The sequence below is a fragment of the Fukomys damarensis genome, unplaced genomic scaffold, assembly GCF_012274545.1.
Source record: "Fukomys damarensis isolate Sample0158 unplaced genomic scaffold, DMR_v1.0_HiC HiC_scaffold_16, whole genome shotgun sequence".
In the NCBI taxonomy this organism is placed as follows: Eukaryota; Metazoa; Chordata; class Mammalia; order Rodentia; family Bathyergidae; genus Fukomys; species Fukomys damarensis.
The window spans coordinates 42,900,265-42,924,678 of NW_022900928.1; the positions used below are offsets into that span (position 1 = coordinate 42,900,265).

At 34.9% G+C, this 24,414-nt stretch overlaps 1 long non-coding RNA gene across 1 annotated transcript; it reads left to right on the forward strand.

Annotated features, from left to right (window-relative positions):
• The first annotated feature begins 364 nt into the window (after positions 1-364).
• Positions 365-13,071, forward strand: LOC104868772. The gene is made up of 3 exons (XR_782109.1): positions 365-564; positions 2,696-2,853; positions 12,805-13,071. It is a non-coding gene; the product is annotated as an uncharacterized LOC104868772 (long non-coding RNA).
• The last annotated feature ends 11,343 nt before the right edge of the window (positions 13,072-24,414 follow it).

Below are 24,414 nucleotides of genomic sequence, written 5' to 3' on the forward strand. Positions count from 1 at the left end.
TATATTTTCTTTACTACAATTCATTTTTTAAAATAGGCTAAACAAATACCTGGTCACAAAAATGTCCAGAATATGTATTAAATAAGTAAATCAGTACTTTTGGGTGAAAAAAATCTGGGTATATGGGGGAAATGTGAAATTCTAAGCCAGTTTTAGCTTCAGAAGTTTGCTAGAAGAACTCAAAGATCTCACAAAAATGGTCACTTATGATTTCAATTTACTATAACAAAAGGATACGTATTTAATCAGTACGAGTAAAAAAAATCCATGGGCAGAATCCAACAGAGACTAAGCTTCCATTGTACTCTGCCACTGGAATTTGGAACAGCACTTCGCTCTCCTAGAAACAACATGTGACAACAGATATGAAGTGTCGCCAACCAGGAAAGCTCACTCAAGCCTCACATTCATGGTTTTTATCGAGTGTTGCATAGGCCAGAGTGTCTGTGTCTGACTGCCCTTTGTTACCCAGTCTCTCTGCCCTCCTCATAGAACATGGCGCAGTGCAGCTACCAGAGATCACACTGTTAGCAGAGACTCTCCAGCCTGCGCCAGCGCTCTCAGGTATACACAGGCACTTCTTAAAAAAAAAAAAAAAAAAAAAAAGATATTCCTATCAGCCAGGATTTCTAAGGACCTAGAGTAATGTACAAGGTCTGAACACCCAGACCCGCTTAGTTACTTCTATAGTACCTAGGACTAGTCCTTGAAGTGTTCACGGGAAGCCTTGCATGCCAGGACAATAGAGAGCTTAATCTAGCAACAGTTTAAAACTAGAGAAACAATTTCAAATTTGTTATATTCATCTAAGTAGGATAACAAGGCATCGAAAAAAGCATAAGGATAAAGCAACATTTTTAAGCAGAGAAGTTATGTAATAAAAATTATGAAAAGTATAATCAGACAGCAATGTAAACGGCCCCACCAAGCCAGCATTAACAGGAGAGCCTGAATCCCAGTACAAAACTTACCAGCCAAGAAAGTATGGCCTACTCCCACCATCAACTATTACCTCCATTATCTTTTGTATTTTTATTTTTGAGACAAGATTTTGCTAATTGCCAGGGCTGTGCTCGAATTTGCAATTCTCCTGTGTCAGCCTCTCAGAGTTCTAGGATTATCAGTACGTTCTACTATGCCCAGAACATCAGGGGATTTTGTATGTATCTCTGACCAGTCACTGGACTGGACAATGCGGTCTCACCATGTATATGTGATTACATGGCAAAGAGGAGACAGTGAACTTCAACTTCACGTGCTTTATTACAGAATACATTTTCTGGGATACAAGAAAATTCAGAAGAAAAATTATTGCACAATCCACAGATAAACTGACATTAATTTTTCATTATCCACCAATTAGATGGAGCCTTAAAAACTGTCAAGATATAGAAAAAGTCAAGCTACGTTTCTGCATTATATGGGTCCAAGTCTATGCCACCATATGATTTCCTGTAATGTGTGTCTTGATCGGATTGATTGTTAGGTGATTCCCAGACACCTTTTGCTGCCCGCCTTCTTCATATTGAGTATAATAGCTGTGTATCGGTCTATCTAGCTGAGATAAAGTAAATGAAAGAAGAAACTGGGTCTAATAAATCATTAGATTTCATGTGTTGTCAGGTACAGTAATTGAGACCCAAATGTGTTAGTACCTTTGATAAATTAATAAATATTAATGAGAGATATAGGAAATTGAAATTGAGGAAGACAAAACAGAATGCTATACAGCAGTTATCTGATCAGGTTTCTGCCCAACTGCCTATCAGAAATTTTACACAATTTGATAAATTTGTTGCATGACTCAGTGAGCAGAGCCAATGAAAAAGTAGATCTGAGAAGAAAAGGATTTATAAAACATTTTTTATGATGTAGGAAATGCACGATGGGGAGAAAATGCCCTATTTCTGCCAGAGAATATGAAAAATATTGTCTGTGTTGCCAAAAGTTTCACCTCTGCTGTGAGATATTTCCATCTTTTCTCTCTTATAGTTATTATCTTCTCATACATTTTTAGTGTGAAAGACTTCAAATACACAAATACTGGTTTCTTTGTAATTTAGTAATCAAACTGGAGCATCACAGAATGTATTTTAAAAAGAGAAGATTTGCAAAGGTCAAAAGAAGAAAATAAATGACCCAAACTTGTAACAACAAAGCTCTGCCCAACCTTCTTCTAAAGAGCGACCTTCTCCACGAAAACAAGTGGTGTAATGCTCCTTAGCCATCTTGCAGATTTTTGAAAGGAAACTGGATTCTTTCCAAGGTACATACTATGACACCCCTACCGGAATCTACATCTAACATTAATTTCTAGTCACACTAACTGCCTGTGGAATGACAGATATTCCTAACTGTGTAACAGGCATTTCTCTGGCTGGCATGTACCTCAGAGAGGAGAGCAAGCAGATGCATATAAACTGCAGGCTCAGGTTCAGGGTAGATTTGCTGCACATATCTCATAGGTGTGTGATTTATCAATTTATGAAATTCCTCCATTATTTTTAGATAGGTATTTAGCTGAAAAAATTAAGCGCTGACACAGAGTATTATTTAAAGAATGATTGAACCTGTTCTGATCAAGAAATAATTGATGCTTGTACTTCACAGAATTTTAAACAAAGTTTAAATCAGACATTTTCAATTCTTAGTTTAAACTTCCCTTAAAGCTGCCCTTCTATGCCTGTTTACAAAGGTCCCTAAAGGAAGCGCAATTTCTCCCATCATTTCCAAAACCCTGGCCTCACAGCTCCAGAACCTTGATATTGGAGAGGATTTCTGTAGACCAAGAAAACAAGATGCAGTCACAAAACACATTATGGTGATGTTATACTTTTAGAAGTGACGTGAAAGGTAAGTTATTCTAATCTCCTATCTGAATTGGAAAACTTTTTAAATTATTTTTGCCCAGTAGACGGGTGGTTTCTCAGTCACCTGCAGGATCATCTGCAGCAGGGAGAATCTCTCAGCTGAAAGTGTGGCTCAATACATCTTTTTGTGGGGACTATAATTTTTCTAACATGCAAGATATGACATAAATAGTTATTTCATAAGGTCGTTACATTTGAAGAAATCATTTCCCAATAATACTTTTACACAGCAATATTCATAACTCATATGCAATTATAATTTTCAAAGTGCCATGCTCATCCTCCATGTTTTACATGCATTCTTTGATAATCATCAAAATTCTATGAAATGAAGTGGTTTGTGTGATTCAAAGCACATTCTCATTATAAAAGAGAATATAAAATTTCAAATACGTGGTTAGATATTGAGGAAAGAAGTCCTAAGGCTCACATTTTTCCAAAAATTTTTGGCAAATACTAAGGAAATGACAAAAATCTTGAAAACAAGCATGTATTTTAAGTACCTTCAGAATATGTATCTATTTATGCTACTTTTAACTTTTATTTTCCTTGCTGTATATATTTGATATTTTTTATTTATATATTTTTTGTAACAATGAAAAAGAGCCAGGTCTAGGTGCTGTCCACAAGTCAGAGGGCCCTTACTGGCCACCAGGTTTCTCAGTGTCTTCATTACGGAGCTGATGACCAGGATGTGAGGTTTGAGGAAAGGCCTCCCATTCACCAGAGTTAAATGTGCCATTGACCATTTACTACAATCCAGCATTCTTATCAGTTCTCAAGTGTATTTCGTTTCTTGCCTGTGTTTTCAGATACCATTTCTGTTCATCCTGATGTCTTACTCTTTCCCTTTCCCTCCTTTAAACTTTTGGTTTTGCTAACTCTTCTTCACCCTCACGTGGCAATATTTGATATTTTTTATTTATATATTTATTATTTATTATTTATATTTATTATTATTTATATCATTATTTATATATTTATTATTTATTATTTATATATATATTATTTATTTATATATTTGATATATTTAAAATAATGATTTTGTAATGTTTTATGTCGATGATAGGGAGACAATTTACACTTTCCTCCAGCACTGTTAATCAATATTTTATTATTTATGTTTCATAAACTTCCTCATAACTTAAGTATTCTTCAACATTTTTATTGATGCAATTTAAATAGACACAGCCGTCACATTCCCCAAAAGGAGTTTGTTCCTACACATGACAGCTTGATTCCTCTTTTCCTCCCATTCCCCTTCTCTCCTTATTTCCTAAGGCTTTGTGTCCATTTTTTCCCTTTTCTCAAATTTTTTTTCTCCCCCCACCCCTTTCACAGTTTCCTTTTCCTTTTGAACTATTTCTTCCTATTTTATATTATCTACAATACATGTTGGTCCATTAATGTCATAGAAATGTATAGATTTTTTTTTTTTTGCATTGGAGAAAACTGATCAAGTTCCATTATGTGCCCAGTATAATGCTCTAGTCCAGTGATGATGAACCTTTTCAGAAACCCATACTGCAACCCAAAGCACACTTATTTATAGTAGAGTGCCAACACTGCAGTTAAACCTGAACATTCAGGATTTGGTTTAGAAAAAACATTCACAAATTAACTTATTTTGTCTTAAAAAAAAAATAACACACATGCCATAGATTCATCGTCACTGGTCTAGGCTTTTCTCCTCACTGAAAAACTTTGTTTAAATTTGGTATTCTATCTTCCACAAATATTTGTAGTTTTTGCTCTCACTTTCATTTTTATTTTCTTATTGATCATAACACATTATTTTTAAAACATTCTTTAAAATAGCATGTGTGCCTTGTTTTAATTATGCTATCATTAGTTATGTTTTTTCATCAGGATTTGTTTTGTTTTAATTTCCTGATTATGAATATATTTTACTTCTACTACCCTAGACATTTCTCCTGATTTTAAAATGTCTGTCTTTTAGTAAATAATATCAGTGATGCATATTTTCTCAATCATTTTTGTCTGGAAATATCTTCATTTTATTCAGTATTAATTTGTTCATGCACTGAATCCAGATCAACAGCTATGAAATCTCTAAAAAGATATTATACTGTAATCATCAAGCATCCCTTTTGTGCTTGGGTCTGTTCCCAGTTTAATTTTCATGCCTTTATAACATAATCACCTTTTCTCTTTGATTGACTAAAATCTATTTGACTTATCTGGTTTTCTACAGTATCATTACTTTGTATTGTGTGTTCCTTTAACAGTTGATATGTTTCTTTAATATAAGAACTAATGTTTCCACAACTATAATGGAAAATTCTTAGCCCAAATCTTTCTAAATGTTGCTTCTTATCCATTCTTTCTATTCCCTCATATTATTATATTTATACTAAATCATCCTGTTGTTTCTTTTTCTAAAACCTATATTAAATCTATAAGAACATTTTGATGTTATCTTTAAGATTACATCCAGAGGCTAGTTGCTTATTTTTAATACTGTGCTCTGGTCCACAGTATCATAATTTTTGTAACAGATTTCTCATTTACGTTTCCCCCCATTTTTATCCCTACAAACTATTCACAAATTCTTGGTCATAAGAAAACCTGGTGATGATGTTTTTCTTCAATCATGTAATGGATACTTGAAACACTCCAACAGATTCACATTTATAATGCTTTAAGTCTAAAACGTACCCCAACACTCAGTGTGGGGCCTGGTCACATGAGGAGCTGCTGGAGGCAGGTTACTAAGGGCGATATCTAGAAGGGTGTACTCTTATTCAGGGCATTTCCCTTCTCTTTTTACTTCCTGCCTGCCACCGTTTGAGTGGTTTTCATTGGCTATGCCTTCCCACCATCCCACGTTGTCCTTGGAGCCAGCCCACCACGGACTGAATCCACTCGAAACTATAAATGAACATCTCCTTTAAATTGTGGGTGTCGGATGTTCTGTTCCAGCCATGGGAAAGTGACCAATATATCATGTCACATTAAGAAAAAGGGAAAGTCCTTTCAGTCCTCTAAACTTTACAACCCCAAGTTACCTCCGTGATTATTTTTATCCCACCGCTGTGTCCATCCATCCAATGTGAATCCTCCTACGTGACAACTCTTCCCCCATAACTCGTCCTTTGCTTCAGAGCTCTTTCTCGAGCTCTCTCCATCACTCCTGCTTCCTTTTGTCAGACTTTTGCTCCAATATCAGTTCTTGGTGAACAACTTGGTCAATGACGCAACCAAACTGTCACCAGAATAACTAGCAATTCATCCACATTTGCTATCATCCAGGGTAAAGTTGCTATTATTCTTTGAGTTTATCCCTCTTTTTTTTTTTGGTACCAGGATCAAACCCAGGACCTTGCGTCTGAGGGGCAGGCAGCAGAACCACAGAGATAAATCCCAGGTCCTACTATTCTTTGAAATGCTGCATGCGTTAGTTGTGAAAATTATTTTTCTCTTGTTTTCACCATAATAAGTACATTCCAAAAGGGGCATTTTTTTTGTTGTTTTCCCTTTCCATTATGTTTGTTACCATACTAAAACCATTATCTACACTTAGCAGGTGCTCAATTAATACCTTTTGCAAAATGAACAAAGAAATTTTAACCTCTTTCATGTTTTTCCTCTCTCTTTGTGTTCCAAAATGTTTAATTTTTTAATGTAAACACTATATTTTATTGGATATCTTCATTATATTTAGTATTTAGAATATATTGCTTCAAGTTTGTCTCTATATTAAATAAAAACTTTACTGAGATATATTCAAGATATCAAATTTAATCTACTTATTATTATTTAATAATGTCTTATAATTTTGCTTTCAATACACCTGGAATTTAACATAATAACTAATTTTCTCATTGTGATTTGTATTATCTTACCGTCTTTAATATTATTTTAAACAAATTTTTAAAGTCCATCATATTGCTCTATTTTTAGAGCTTCTTGGGTTCTTTGCCTCACATCTTGCTGTGGAATGTGTGGTTTGTAACAGTAACTGTAGATTATAAGTCACTGTGGCATTTTTTTATTGTATGTTATACAAATGCTCCGTTGCATCCTTTTTTGAAAATACTTTTACTAGTATATATTTGTGATAGATAATACAAGTCTTCATCATATAGAATTAGTTCATATATTTGAAGTATCTTCAAAGGGGCCCCGAGGCAATTCTCTGGTTAGTACCAGATTTACCCTAATGTCATCTCTTGTGATTCTTACATCATAACAGTTTCTCAGAGTAACTGTGGCTGTTTTCCCTATTCAGAATAAAAAAGTCACACATTTTTCACCTTTACTCTGGCTGGCAAAGAGGGAGTGTGCCATCAACTTTTCATGAAAACGCAGCCATCCTAAGGCCTCAACTTGGTGCTCCATAAACCTCCCACAGATTTTATGCTTCTAGCTTTACTACTTGTCTGTTTTTAAGTTCTGGCATGTAAAAATATCACTTTTTGAAAAATAAACAACTGTTTTTATTTCTTGTTGTGGTTTAATAGGAATTTCTACATATTTGTAGCATAAGATATATCTATCAGCTCAACCCACTAATATAAATTTAAATGATGTTATTTACATATTTTCATTAATTTAAATTTTATGGAAATAAATTCCTGAGTAATTTTAAAATGCAGTACTATAAATACGTTTAAAATATTAATTTTCTAACTAGATTACATGATATTAAATTCTAGCTCTTCTTTTTAATTTGAGTAAATTTTTTAATCATATGTTCCACCATTTCATCAAATGTAAAAAGAGGATAATAATAGCACCTATATGTTAGGAATTCAAGGAACCTTAAATGATTCCTGCATTCTTAGAGAATTCAGAATAGTGTCAGAAATAAGTGTTCAAAGAGATGGATTTGACATTCTATCCTCTTTGCTACTATCTTATTGAGCTGTAGAAATGGAATCTCTCCCATATATTTCTATGAATCGCTTATAGTCTTAGATCCTATAGTAATGTTTGCCAAATTATTGGTACCTTAAAATATTTTATTGAGTTGTTTAAAAGCATTTCAATTTATTAATATATTTGAAAGTATGGCATACACTTGAAGTGCATGCTACTAAAAATGAACATTGTTTACACCTTAGACTGACGACGAATATGCACACATCTGCAAATAATAGAAAGATAGACAGATATTTGGGGGTTTATTAGTTATTCAAGATATCCGCTACAGTTTTCAGGTTTAATCATATCAAATAATAATTATTTTCCTCAAAAATTACTCAGAGAGATAAACTTCAGCAAACTTGAAGGGAAATATAATTTAAAATTCAATAATAAGATAATTATGGTAACAACAGCAGGTGGTGAACTTTAAACTAATCAAGTTAAACAAGACGATCCATTACATATTATATATAATACTGTGAAAATATCAAAATTTTGTATCAGATACAAATAATGCATTAATAACAGTCATTGTATCTCAAATCTGTTATTAGTAATAAAAATAAGGAAGTAGGGAAATGGTAACAGGTACGAGACATGTTAACTTTATCATTTTTATAGAAAAAAAGAGCCTATATTCTTCAAATTGTTTTGAATATAACTAATTGTAATAAAATCAAGTACCACTACTATCCTGCTCAAATATATGCATCTTCCTTATCCAATATCCTGAAACAAACACATAACATACATATATATTTGATTGAGGTAAAAATAAGTTCTTAATTCAGGCAATAGTGTAAAAGGCTTCAAATATACAATTATTATGACCCACAACTATTTTGTATGACCAATAATTTTAAAAATATCAGTGAAACTGACCTTGTATTTTCTTGATATATATTAGTTTAAGTATTATTTAACAGCCACATCTTCAGAGATATTTTTAAAAGAATGTGGAGGATTCACAGTTCAAAAAATATATTTTAATGAATAAAAAAGATATATAAATGGATACAAAATATAAATCTAAGTATAAAATAAGATACATTTGATTAAAATAAAAGTAGGTTAAACAAAATACACTCTATGAAACTAGATTCAAATAACTTGTCTTCAAAAAAGCAAATCACACAAAGAATAAAATTTAAAAGATGAAAAAACTAACAACTTCTTAAATCACAATTGTCCTAGGTATCTGTCCAATTGTCCAAAATATATGTTTGAAAACCCAAGTGTTGGTGAGGATTAGAAGGTATAGAACCCTTACATTTCTGATGCAAGTGAATTCAGTCACCGTGGACAATTCAATGTTATCTAAAACTTACCTTTGTGAATATTTAAAATCTCTCCATACAGCTTCATACAGCTCCTTCTTCTTTTCTACAAAACCATTGTGTGTGTACCCCAGTGGGCCAGGTCTAAGAATGCTTCCAGCCTCATAGCTAATAACTAGTAACAAAACTAAAAATGAGTTGTGACATATGTTTAGTTATTTCTGAGGGTTCAATTTTGATAACCTTTTAAACTTTCTATTTTAATTTTCTAAATTCAGTATAATGGAAGATGTCAGAAATAAACAAAAATTCACTGGAAAATATAATAGGACCTTGGCAATGAGGCAAATGAAAGGAAGAGGGAGCTGGAAATGCAACGTGACCACTCAGAAACAATGTAGGAAAGAGCTCCTTTACCTTTTTTATCACATTTTGAAACTGAAAAATAAAAAAAAAAAGTTAAAAACAAGCTTAATAGTGTTCAGGAAGGGTCAAGGATTTAGATCAGTGGCACCATGCCTGCCTTACAAGCACAAGGTCCTGAGTTCAATCTCCAGTACTAAAAAAAAATTAATTAATTAATTAAAAAAAAGTATTCAGAGGCCGCAGTGATCTAGTTTAAGTGACCATTTTGCATATTCAAAAGGCAAAATTGAAGAGCAGTTTTGTGGTGACCCTGGACCTGGTGATGAGGTTGGTACTAAATAGCTGAATCTTTCCCAGAAAATGTACTATTTCCACACTCTACAATTCTCAGGAGTTACTTTGACCCAGACATCCTTGAATCTAAAATACATACAGCTGTTATTGCAACAATAATTTTCAAACACCTCCATGGCTCATAAAGTGACTACCTTAAGGCAACACATGTCTGTTGCTGCCATTATGAAGGGGCTGTATGAGAAGCAGTGAGATGGGCAAAATATTTTCATATTTTTCCTTCCTCGGCAGCCTTCTTTTCCAGGCTGTTTCCCATCCACCCAACTTCCCACTCACCACCTCTACCCCATCCCCACCAATCCATTCCTCTTGCCAGGATCCTAAAAAGAATCACTCCATTCAGACCCCCTTCTGGGATTGCCTCTGGCTTGATCAACCCTGCTGTTCTTCACAGTGACACAGGGATTCAAAGGACTAAGGTCGGGCCTTGGCTCCAGAGCATATTAGGCTCCACTCTTCTTTTGGACACTGCTGTCCACATCCAAGACTGGGAACGATGGCCTTCTCTACTTCTTGATGCGATGAGCCCCTAGTTTTCACTGTCCTCTAATTTCTTTAGTAATGTTATTCTGTTTTGCTATATTCTTTAAAATAAATCTGCTTGCAGCTGATCTAACATTAAATAAAGTCAACCAATCTCATAATTAGATATGTTCCAAGAACTATTACAGTTAAGTCTATAAAAACTCCTCTTTTGTAGATGAAAAACCGAGGAGTGAAGATTTCACTTCTGAGTCTCCTTGCTCTGAAGTTCCTCCCTGTGTTGCTGTCAGAGCTATCAAAGCACAGAAGAGGTGCAACAGCTCGTTCCTGAGCTGTTTTCAGAAGCTGAGAAAAAGAAAATATAAGCAACTGCATGTGAAGGGTATCTGTCATTCCGTCAAGCACCATGAAACTCCTGCATTTGGCTATACTTCTCCCTCCTGTGTCTTTCGTTAAAACTTATCACTCTTACCAGTGCACTGTCTGAGAAAAGAGTCTTCTCTTAGATAAAAAGTCTGTTCTTAATATTACAAAGGATTGGCCTGTGTAATATTACACAGATTGGGCCAGATAGTAAATAACTAAATTACTATGTAATGTGAAGCCTGTCTGTCTCCCAAATCTGGGCAAAACAATTTAATAAGCTTTCTCCATTTTCCTCTTCGCACTTTCTCCAGCACTCCTGGTTGAGGATATCATCCTTCCTTGCACCCACTCCAAGAAAGCCCATCATTCTTGCTCGCGTGAGTCCTTTGAGCTCATAGCAGCCAATATGACAAACCCTGAAGGTAGACACAAATTTAGTTTGTGCAAAACTGGCTCCCAGTCGTTTCCTAAGTTAGATGGCCTTACTGATTTGACAGTTCTTTGTGGTTTATTCATGTGACATTTTCTCAGCATTTCCAGAACTAACACAAAATATTCAAAGAAAGAGCTCAATACGTCTTCCAACACTGTTAATAAAAATGTGCATAGCTCTGAATGTTAATGTCCAAAGTCCTCAGCCCCAGGCTCTCTCCCCACTGTCCTGTGGGTCTTCCAGCCTGTCTTCCAGGAATACTGATGCATTTTCCACTCATGTCACATGGGGGAATGTTCCCTTCGTCCATACATTTTTCTTGTTGCTCCCCGCTGTTTTGAGTGCTTTTATCCCATTACCGTCTGCCTATACCAACTCATCCTTAAGACTCAGATCAAATTTCCTTCTCCAAGGCATTTATCCAACATGTCCCATTTTGAAAGTGATTGCTTTCTACTTCATGCAACCACTGCATTTTGTGTAAGCTGCTGTAACATTGTGGCATGTATATAAGAATTAGTTACAACCATGTCAACCTCTCTTGCTGGATTTCAACTCATATAAATTGTGTTTATTTACTTATATATAATTTTGTGATAAGATATTCCACATTTTCCAACCCATAGCAGAGGCTTGTCCATATGAAGTGACTGAGGTACAAAGAAGTTAGGAATTTGTTCAAGACACTATAGCTAGAAAACGGTGGACAGAGTTGGAGCCTGCAGACATGGGCTCTTCCAGACTCATTCGTTGGTCCCTAGAACATACAGGGTATAAGTGTTTAGTAAATGTTATGATGAACAAAGAAAAACACTATTTCAAGTATTTTTTACTTCCCATTCTGGTCCAAGAAGGATCACATGAGGCCCTTGGGTTTCTTGTTTAGCCTTGTCATATCTACCACCACTTAAAATAAAATATTCTGAAGTACCATTATAACAACAGATCCAAGAAAAATAAAAAATATTTAATAAGGAAAATACTTTATCTCTGGGTACAATAACACTTGTGCACTAACATTTGACTCTGCCATGTAAGATTCATTTCCTATGGAGAATTTTGAGCTTGTTCACCTGACAATGATGTTTGTTTAAGAGAAATGATCTCTTTGAGTGGTTCAAGAGTGTTTAGAGGCTGTGGATTTAGCTCAGTAGCACTGCGCTTGACTCGCAAGTGAAGCATCCTGAATTCGATCCACAATCCCAGAAAAAAAAGAAAAGGAAGAAAAGTACTTAAAATTCTTTCATTTGGGGTATTTTAAAAAGATATTTTCAAGACAGAAAAACTTGGTTATTAATTAACTTACCTACCCCAAAAGAACTAAAGATTCTCACTTAAATCTTAAATTCACAATAAAATAAATAAGAAGCTTCAGCTCCTTCAGTTCTATATTAACAGGAGGATCTTTTTTATCTGCATCTTTCTTTGGGTCCCTCTTTCTCATATCACACACACCATTTCTCTTACTTCCTTTCAGTGCTTTGAGGTGAGGCACTTTTAGCCAAAAGCCCATTTGAAATACACTGTGCTGGATCTAGGATCTCATACTCACCACAAGTGATAGACTAATGATCCCTGCCTCCTAATAGTCAGGCTTTGGGTAGCCAATCTTTTCTACATCAAATAAAGCTGACTTGTATAAAACAACAACAACAACAACAAACAGGACATGATGGAAATCATGGGAGGTGTGACTTCAAATACCAGATCATAAGGAAAAGTGTGACTAGCATCTCACTCTCACTTGTATCACTTGATTTGGCAGAAGCCAGCTGCCGAGTTCTGAGGACCCTCAAGCAACCTTCTGGAGATGTCCATGCAACAAGAATGAGACTTTCTGCTAAGAGCCTACAATGAACTAAGGCCTCATGCGAGCACCTGTGAGCAAGCCATGTTGGAAGTGGGTGCTCCAAATGTAGTCTAGAATCACATTTCTCCAATCCTGACCAAATCTGTGGTTTTTTTTTTTTTTCCTGAGAAAAATCTTAACTACATATTCATTACAGATCCAAGTCAGGATACCTAGATATCTGTCCCCAAATGCCTGACTTAGATAACCTGCACAGTAATTATGTTTATTGTTTTGAGCCTGCAAAATGTGGAGTAATGTTATTAGCAATAGGTGGTAATATACAATTCAATTATGAGGAATAATTTTCTGATGCCTTTCAGCTTTTACCACATTTTGTCCTCTCGATGAGCCTTGCTCATACTGTTTTAGTAAATTAAGGCTAATAGTATTCAAATAGATCTGATGTGGCTGGGTTGGATATGAACCAAGATCAATCTACTTCCAAAATTCCATGTCCTTAACTACTATACAGAATAATATGATGCCTTATTTTCTGTTCATGCACTAAGCTCTGCCAGAACAGATGCTTATCAATCTGCTAATTAATTTACAAGGGTTTCTTATGCCAGCCAATACAACCTTTATTAGATAGAGGGTTAGTATTTCAAAGGATTGGTTTTTTTTTTTCCTAGTTTATGAACTATTTTGAAAAAAATAAAATCACATAATACAACCAATATAAAATGCATATGATTGATGTTATATGGTTTATTACCCAATAAACTTCTTTTTCTATAGTCACTATGTGAGTATTATTTGAAGTCATAATTCTAATATTGTACATTAGGTTCAATTAAATTTATGAACTGAGCTCTGACTGCTAAGAGAATGGTTCTTTTTACCACCATACTCTTCATTCTTAATCCAAAGTAGCACCAACTGGCTATTGTTATCAACAGTGTGTGATCTTCCCAGGAGAGGCAGCTGATTCTCCATCGGTATAGCGAGACTTCCAGAAAGGACAGTGGTTAGGTTTTGCTTTTCTAGTTCACTACCATTTCTCTAAAGTTGCAAAATTCCAGAAAGGTCAGCTTGACAAAAAAATAACTTGAGAATAACACATTCTATCTATGCTGGCGATTTTAAAATAATGATAGTGAACAACTATAGAGCAGTTTGGGGTTTATAAAATCTCTTTACACATTTTTAGCAAGATCCTTAAAATACTATTAAAAGATGACAATGGCAATAATATCACAATGTCAATTAGTAATATCCCAGTTTTACAGGTGAGAAAACCAAGGCTCAGGGAAGTCAAGTAATGCACTCAAAATCATTCAGTTGAAAATAGGACTTGGAACTCAAGTTCTAAGCTTTTAACTTCAAACTCAATGCTTTTAAAAAAAAAACAAACTTGACTGATGTATCAAGTGTCTCTGTACATATCACCACAAGTGACATGCAGCCTTGCTAACAGCAGGATATATATTTAGTTCAACTGAATATGATAGATCCTGTATTCTAAATGGAAGAAAATGGGGAAATGCATTCTCAGGGAGATTGTCATGTTGCTTGCTTTACTTCCCTTCCTTGTTGTATGAGTACTGAACAAGCAAAGAAAGGATGAGAAGCAAATGAACTGTCATGGAAGTAGATACCAGGTTGCTATCCCGAATGGAGACACATTTTCTCCTCTGCTTTATTTCACTCTTGCTCTTTGCAAATGCTGCGTCTGCTTCATGGAGAATATTATTCATTTGTTGGATAATTTATTATAGGCATGAAGGTCACCTTGATATCCTCTTCTTCTCTCCCTGCCCTGCACATTATCATTTGAATAATCAGAGAGAAAGGTATGTGAGGGCAGCATGGATTTCCCAAGAAATCCCTTGTGCTAGTCCTTTCTAATCTCTTGTCTCAGTTCAGCACAGGTTTGATAATACACATCTCAGAAAAGGAGTTTATTTAATTCAGTTCAACTATATTCAGGCCTATTAATTAAAGCCAGAATCCTACATAATCTCATGGTACTTATAGGAGGACTGGGTTGAAGTTCTATTTTAAGAGGCAAATTGCAATTTAAATAAAGGTGTGAGCCCTAATTTTTCTCTCCTTCTCATCCCCTCATCCTTTTCTTCCTTAACCTTCTCTCCCGAAAGTAGCAGAGACATTGCTAAATACATTATTCCTAACAATAAACCATCTATTTAAGGTGCTTGCTCCATGAGTCTGTTGTCAAAATCTATTAACTGCAATTAAAGGCTTTACGAAAAGTTAATAAACAGTTTGCTTGTGTTCTGTTCGTGGAAAAGTAATATCTGAGCTGAAATACAGTAGCAGTTACATTCCTTTGTCATGAGTTTTGTATCTCTGTGTCAGTCAGTGTGTGTGCCTTTGCAACTGCACCAAAGTTTACATTTATTTCATTAAAATGAAGTTACTTGCAGAAAGAATGCTAATCTTTTTTACTCTTCCTTACTCTCAAAAGCAATATTTCAACACATGCCTTTTCTTTAAAAGGGAAAAAATCATATGTTAAAGAGATCTTTGATTTACAGTACATTGTGTGGGTGGACACATGGGTTGATTAAAAAAAAAATCAAACTACATTTCCCTAAAAATATAATCCTAGCAGCTGAGCTGAGTTGTTCAGTTTCAAGATGATTTCTTATTGATCAGTGAGCTTCAGTTTTTTTTTTTCTCTTTCTTAATTACTCCTTGGAGTTAGCCTTATTCTCACAGAAAACCAAAGTGTGCCTTTTCTCCAAGGAATCTAGGATTTTATATCTATGTGTTCAAACTATTAATATTGAAAGGGCTCCTGGTGGACTTCACAAAAGGCAGTCCTGATATAAATTGTACTCTGAACATAAAAATATAGTCCTCAGCTCCTATGTACAATGGGTATGGTTTCTAAGTGTGTCTAAAGTGATTTAAATACCTCATAATATAAGACCAAACTTAAATGAATACACTTAAAATACTGCAAGCACATTCATTTAATTAGCATAACCTTTAAAATTTTATTGTTAAGTAGAACCCTATTTTGAAATTTGGGCTGAATTACCTTTAGCTTATTATAGTTATTATACCTTATTACTGAGATATGATATTCTACAATTTCAGTGCACCTACAAATTGTACAGCCCTAATTTTCTCAAAGAAGGACAATATCCCTTAGTATATTACATAGCCATTATAAAAACTGAAGACTACAGAGAATTTCACAAATACTATAGAACTACAAATGTGATTCACAAATGTACTATATTTGCACACTAGCTTAAATTCTGCCATCATATGGAAGAGTGTCAAATTATGACCTTCAGTTAGTGACATTAATAATGGCAATCAATTAAAGCTAAAACTGTGGACTATTCTACCATTAAAAATGTTATTTTCCTGAATTTTCATTGAGTGTCAACAAAAGATAATTTAAAGACATGCTTAAAGAATTAGGTCAATCATGAGGGAATGGTAGAACAGAAGACAAGTTATGATCCCGTGTGGCTGACTCTCTGGCTTCTGAACTGTATTATTCTCACCAAAGAACACATGCTTAACAGTAATTCACAGAGATAAGTTATTGAGGCCTTTGAAGCAATATTTCAAAAGATTAAGTGCCATTCACATGTAATACTTTACTTGAATTGGTTGACTTTAAATCAATAAAATAATATTATGAAAACTGTCTTATGAATTCTTGCCTCATGTTTTCTTCAAAAAAAGTAAGAAAAATTTTATATCTTTCATAAATTGAATATCCCTAAAACATTTGTTGAGGACTTAGTGACTGAATACCTGAGTTTTAGAGGTAGGCAGACCTGTGTTGTGCTAGAACTCATATGTATGTGTTATGCTTTAGATCTAAAATGACTCCAAAATTTACATGGAGGTTTTGGAAGGCACTGGGATTATGGGGATGCTATATTCATCAGTGATTTACTCCATCAATAATGGATCCACATAACTGAATGTGCTGTTGAGAGGTGGGAGTGTTTGAAAGAGGTGAGTCACTGGTCATGTGAACTGGAGAGTGTATTTTTGTCCCCAGCTCCTTCCCTCCCCACCCACTTCCCCAACTCTCTCTCATTCCTAGCTGTAATGGGTTGAGCTTTCCTTCACCAAAATATCCCAGGCCATACCATTTCCACTTTGGAACCAATAAACCATGGACTGAATCTCCTCAAGTATAAGCCAAAACAAACCATTAAGTTGTGGGTATCAAGTATCTTGTGCCAGTGACAGAGAAGTTACCAATACAGAATCAGGCAATAAACTTGAGGTAAGCTACTATTCATTGTAAGCCTTCATTGCTTCATCCGTGCAATGGAGACATGGTACACTTTATAGAAATTCTATGAGGATTAAATGAGACGTGTTTTTACAAAGGCCCTAAATAGACTTCTAGACATATCTCAAAGTACAAAATAATAAATAAAATTTAATTATTTTGAATCCATCTACTAATTTATAGGTGACTCATCATTAAAAAATTTCATTATAGGGCCAGGGATTTAGCTCAGTGGTTCTGCCACCTGCCTCACAAGCACAATGTCCTGAGTTGGAGCCCCGATACCAAAATAGTTTAAATATAGATATTTTAATTTTTTTCATAAATGGTATTTGTTCAAGTATAACAAGATCCATTACAATACTATAGGTATGAAAGAGAATGTCTGGTTCACTGAAGACTTACCTTTAACATGCAACAGAAATTTCATTCTTAGAATAGCATCCCATAGAAAACAGACAGATACACACACACACACACACACACACACACACACACACACACACTCACCAATACATCCTCTTGCAAAATAGCAATGTCTAGTGTCTTGTAAATGCACAACTGTTCCATGCAGAAAATAAAAGCCAAACCTGATGAAGGAGCCAAAAATTTGGGATTCTTTTTGCTATGTCATGCTTCTTACTTGCTGAAAATGTACATCAGCTGACGTACCTCAGTTAGCATTGATTTCTCCTCTTTCCTACAGTTTCCTCACAATTTATGAAAATAGTTTGAGGTTATTTCCTACTGTTCTGAAAAACGGTGACACTTCAGAGCAGTTCTGAATTCTAGTTTTAGCTCTCATACTAAATGGATTTGTGATGTAGGTCTGTTTTCTCATTTATTTCAGAGGTTATTAAAAGAGTAATGAAAGTTAAACAAGAAAAAAGTTCAATTTATAATGATCCCCAGTTCCGGGAACAGACACCATAATTTATAATCTTAAAAAATGAATACTTACAATGGCCTTGTTTTGTGTCAAATTAAGCAAAATAAACTATGCTCCTCACATGCTCTTTTGCTATATTTGCAGATGGGGTGAGCCACAGTAGTTTTTTTTTTTTTTTTTTTTTTCATTTAGGAGGGTCTGAGGATGGACCAAAGGAAACAGGCAGTTTGCAACAAGTAAATTGTAGACTGCTTATTTAATCAAACTCATTGCTGGCTAGCAGGTATTTTACTTATATAATTAAAATCCCAGGGGCAGGGATTTAACTTGGTAGCACTGAATTAGATCTATCATGAGTGAACAGTAGAAAACAGGACAAGTTACAATCCCATGTGGCTGCCTCTGTGGCTTCAGAACTGGACCATTCTCACCCAGTGACTGAAAAAAAAAATCCCTAGTCAGTTGAGTTCCAGTCAGATTATCCTGGGTAAACCTGACTTAATCCATTGAAAACTTTTTTTTAAAATGAGACAGAGAGAGAATAAGAACGTGCTGTGGACAACAAGCTACAGTTTGTATTCACAAGAGTCCTTGTGTACTCATGTTTCCTGAAATTAACAACATAAAACAGCGTGTTAGAAAGATAGAGATAATAGATAAATACATAGATGTGTCCATCCACATATGTGGTGTGTATATGTGTTACTGCTTCTCTTTCTGTTACTTTGATTAGTAAAATGCCCAACTTGAAAACTATTCTATTTATTTATTTATTTATTTGTTTGTGTTCTACTGGGGATCGAACTTGCACTTGAGAGGAAGGTGCAGCACCACTGAGCTAAATCCCCAATCCATCTATTCATTTTATTCAGATACCACCATTGTTCTTGGTACAGAAGGACAATGATAAGTAAAAGGAAAATAAATTTAAATTCAAGATAGAGTGTCCCAAGCCTACCACTTCTTAGCAGTACGTGAATATGGCCAAAACTTTAATCTCATAAGTACAAGTATGAATGAAATTCTATTGCATAATCAACCACATAATGAAGACCTGGTAGACACTACATGTCTTTCTTTTCCTTCCCCTATCTCAAACACTGGAAAGGAATAAACTGACATAGTAAAATTGTTTTTACTAATTTAAGCAATATTTTTAGTACATATTTTACACCAATAGTAAACCTTTAATATTCTTAGGAGCAATTTGAAAGCATTGTCATTTAATCCAGAGGGCGACTCTCAGGTAAATAATATAATTACCTCTGTTTTACAAATAGAGAAGCTACACATAAGAAGGATATAAAATACAAGGCCACATAGATGGTAGACTAGAGCCCAGGAGGTTTATCTTCAGAGCCACTGCTCCTGGCCCCTATTCTATACTAGGTTATGTGATCACAACATGAAATTTACTTACAAAAATATAAATTCCTATAAGCTAAAATACTGTGGTATTAATCATTAGCAAAATAACATGGACATAATGGCTTTGACAGCAGAAATTTTATTTTCTTACTGTTCTGAAATCAGAAGTCCAAATTAAGTTGTTGAGACCTTCGAAGTTGTCCATTTCTCTGTGTACTCACTGGTCTTTCCACTATCCCCATTCATCACTAGTATCTGTGTGTTCGAATTCCCTCTTCTTCTAAGGACACCACTCAAATTAGATTAGGGCCCACCTTAACTGCTTCATTTTGCCTTAATAAGGTCTTTAAATCTCCTGTCTCCCAGTGAAGTCATATTTTGAAGTATTTTAGAGAATAGGGTTGAACATAGGGATTTGAGGAAGGAGACACAATCATTATGGCTAGTATGTGTATTAGTGCTAAAATAGTAACCTTATGTGAGATACTGAGTAACTCAATAGTGGAAGATTGAACAAAAAAGTAGATAAGTGTGGAGTTCATCCTAAACTGTGCTGGACGCTCTGATCATTCTGTAATGTCCTGATTTCATGAAAATTGTATACCACTTTTTTTATTTCCTACATTTTCAATATCACATTTTTTAGGGGGAACTTACAAAACTAAAGAGCTGTTTATTTATTTGTCTTTAAATTCAGCTATGTTAGCAAAGTGTTTCACCCAAAGAAAAAAGATTCTAAACTCACAAGTTTGAATGTTGTCATAAGAAAAATCAGTGCCTTGAGTCTAAGAAATTTTCTCACAAGAAAGTAGCAGCAGTATAAGGAATAACGAAGCAAAAAGACAGCACCCAGAGGGTTTTTCAAAATGTGTTTGAAGCTGGGACCAATAATCTTTTGAGTAAATTACAGTTTCAATAACGAGCACACTGTAGGCATTTGTAACTTGCTGTATAGAAACAACACTGTCCTTCAGCCTTCAGATTTCAAGTCTTATATTTAAAGGAAGGTGATAGCTAAAATTAGCAAATGATCCTCTATTTTGTAGATAAGTAGCAAATTCTTACAAATGTAACAATTATTTTGTCCAACATTCCAAGCATTGCTTTGTTGAAAATATGGAGTAGAAACCCTAGATAATTATTTAAATTCTTATATGAAGAAGGAAAATGAGAGATATTTTCCTTTATTGAGTACCTATTATGTACTAATCACAATAGCCAATATTTGTTGGATATTTAATATTTTCCAGTCAAGGTGTTTGTAACAAAATTACTCATTTATCTTCACAAGAAGCTGATAAGATAATTGTTGTTATAAACCTCATTTTATAGAGCAGGAAAATATCTTAATCAGAGTAGACACAGAATTTTAGGCTATTAATGTATAAATTCTAGAACTCCTTCCTTAATGACTCTAAGACAAATGCCACCATTTTCCAATTGTTCCTGTCACTAACACTGAAATGTATAGGTATTATCCAATTATAACAGGGAACAAGCTCAAAGCAAGAAAGCCTAGATAACAGTTTGCTTTAGGTCACAAAGCTAGCAAGTCATGGAGCCAGAATGAAAATCAGGATTTTTGTAACTCCAAAATTCTTTTTATACATTGTGTATAAAAATGGCCCCCCTTTCACTAAGCATGCTCTTAACATCTAAACCTGGGGCCCCAGGGCATCTATGAGTACTGTATTAACTCAGGCAACTTTGACTAACAGCAAATTTCTTCCAAGTTTTTGGAACTACCATAGTGAAATTACAGGGTTAGTTCAACATAATTTAAGAATACAGGGGAAATTCTTTTGACCGTGAAAAATCTCTCACCAGATTTCAAACCACTTCATACCTCCACACAGTTGCACTAGTCTGTTAAACTAGATTTTCCTACAATGAGTTCTCTCTTGTACTGACAAGAAGAAGGAAAACCAGAGGAGTTCAGATATCAGCTTGCCCTAAGTCATAGAGAAGGCATCATGCAGGAGTCTTTGTTAGAATAGTGCCTTTTGGCCTGCATTACCCCTAAACAACATATCTCCCACTGCTCCACCTTCATAACTTACTAGAACAATCTGAGTTTCACAGAATTCCAAACATTTAAAACACAGACATACAAGGTTACAATCTTCAACCCTTGCTTCCCTATGCCATAGTACATCACACTCTGAGAAAGAAAGCCAAGTTGGACCAGAAAGGACAGACAAAAGAGTGCTTCAGGAAGTGCAATGTGGCTTTCTGTAAGCCATTCCCTGATGTCTATGTGGCCTATTTTTTTAAATGTTGGAATAGGGTTGGGTATTTAGTTCAGTGGAGTAGCTTATAGTGCCTGCCTTGCAAAAGCAATGTCCTGAGTTAAATCTCTGGCACCAAAATTTAAAAAAAAAATGTTAGAATAAATGCTACCAGAATTCTATGAAATATTTGAAAAAGTGCACAGAGCTTATACCTTCCCTTACATGTCTTATTCTCATGAATAATAAAAAATGGCATTTGCACTATCATGCTATGCAACATGCCTTCATCCTATGAGGGAGAAAGAAAAATCACAGGGGGGAAAAATCTGTTTTTTAATGTAAGTAATTTCACCCTTAACAGATCATACAGTGAGAGCTCATGCAAGAGGTATGAGAAAAAGGAGCATAACACAAAGGCTACAGTATTGCAAGTAATTTAAATAGTTGTGCTAAAATGGAAATCACATAAATATTAGACGTGTGCTATTTCTGGTATAGGCTCTGCAGACCAAATTGCCAACAGGAATGAATTTTAATGACTAGTTTATAACCTTTGAGATGCTTGAAAATCTAACACAGTTGTAGTTAAAATGTAGTACCATTAAAGCATCAATGCAATTAAGAATTCTGCAGGGAATATTCCCTGCTGGAAAGCAAGTTTGCCTCACATTGGGAAACTAAACTATTTCTGATCATTTAAGGTGGAATGTGTCTGATTTATTGATCTGTAAATGTTACCAAAATATTTGGCCCCCAAATATTGAATCACATTACTAAACAATTCAGTCTCTCCATGGGATGAATATAAATATCAACATAAAAACTGACATTTATGCTGGTTTACAGTTTTTCCCATTTTTATGGACACAGTCATTTCTTTTTAAATCACTTGAGTCTCTAAAACAGTGTTAGGAAAACATTACAGACTCAAAAATGCAGGTGCCAATAGAAGCACTAGGTCACAAGATAACTGCTATCCTGCTATATACAGCCTTACTTTCCATGTTCAAATATGTTTTAGTCAACTTCCTCAGTAGCAAGCACCTCCATTAAAAATACAGTTTGTTTATTAGTAGAGGAGCAGCTCTTGGTTTCTCGAAAAGTTTAAAGAATTAGTCACAACCACTCTTAAGCCTTCACCAAGAACAAATACTATTTCTCATCAATATTAGACAATAGGGAATGAAAACGAAATGTCATTTAAATCTATACCACAAAAATATTTATCTTTTTCAGAGAACACAAAATCAAGGCTTTATATAAAATCAAAACTAATCTTATCCCTTAGACCAAGGGATGACCATTTATGGAGGAAACATACAACTACATTCTTGAAATACCAAATTCCCACAATTCAGGTTACTCCCTGGATAAAGCAATATGCCTTCGAAATACCTTTCTATTTTTAAATCTCCCTTAAAAGAAAATCTTATTTTCTTGGTGAGTCTTTTTTTCTATGAATTAAGGTGTTAAATATTTATTTTCTTTTCAAGAAATTTCTTTCCTTACAAGACAGTAAGACAACAATCATAAAATTGGTGAATCTTACTTGGGAGTAGAAAAGAAGGAATGGACTGGAACATCGTATGGGACCAGACAAAGGAAAAGAGGAGTAGAAGATCAGGGTAGGACAGTTCACAGAGTAAAGTCTGAATGCAAGAGATTATGCAAATGTAGAACCACTGGAAGATGTGGTACAAACAAACAAAAAATACTTAAATTGTAATATCTCTGCTAGAATCTCAGTGAAACCTTACAATGGCAGCAGGTATAGAATGTATATAAAACATTAGCTACATATTGATATAGTAGAAAATGCCCCAATTAAAGTATTTAGCAGCAGCATTTCAGACCAGTGAAGACTGTCTAGCTACACATGGAACTTGCTGCTCCCCCACCTCCAGCACCCCAGGCATTCATCAGATCAGACCAGTGAAGACTGCCCGACCACACAGACACCTCTGCAGCATCCCCCAACCCATGCTCTCAGGCCTTTTGGTTGTGCTTGTACCTGGATCCACACTGCAGTGGCACAGATGGTCATAAGGGCCATTTAATGAGCACCAGAAGATAGAACGGAAGTGAAGAACTGCAATTAAGGCACATCAAACCTATGTAGTTGGTAAGTTGGAGGGATCACCACCTTGCATCAGAACTTGGACTATCTTCAGGTGAAGGGCAGCTGGAACCTGAAGTAGAACCTTGCAGAGCTGTACCCTGAAGGAGGTCAGGGACCTCAACTTGGGCCTTGAAGCCAAAATTCAGCCTGAATCTCAGGAGTCTGCTGTTACCTAGCTGAGACTAATTGTCTTAGTTTTGCACATTGCTGCCCACATTGTCTGATGTGACAGCAGAGATATACCCTTAAGAGGTGCTTCAATTTTTTTCTTTCTTTTCCTATTTTTAATTTTTATTTTTTCTTTTTAAAATTTATTTTTCCCAAAGCATTTGATAAAATTCAACACCCATTCATGATAAAAACCCTGCAAAAAATTGGAATAGATGGTCTATACCTCAATTTAATAAAGGCTATTTATGAAAAACCATCAGCCAACATCATATTGAATGGCCAAAAACTGAAAACCTTCATGTTAAAATCAGGAACAAGACAAGGATGCCCACTATCACCACTTCTCTTCAATATAGTTCTGGAAACATTAGCCACAGCAATTAGACAAGAGAAAGAAATTAAAGCAATAAAGATAGGAAAGGAAGAAGTTAAACTATCATTATTTGCTGATGATATGATACTCTACATTGAAGATCCAAAAAACTCCACCAAAAAACTTCTAGACTTAATT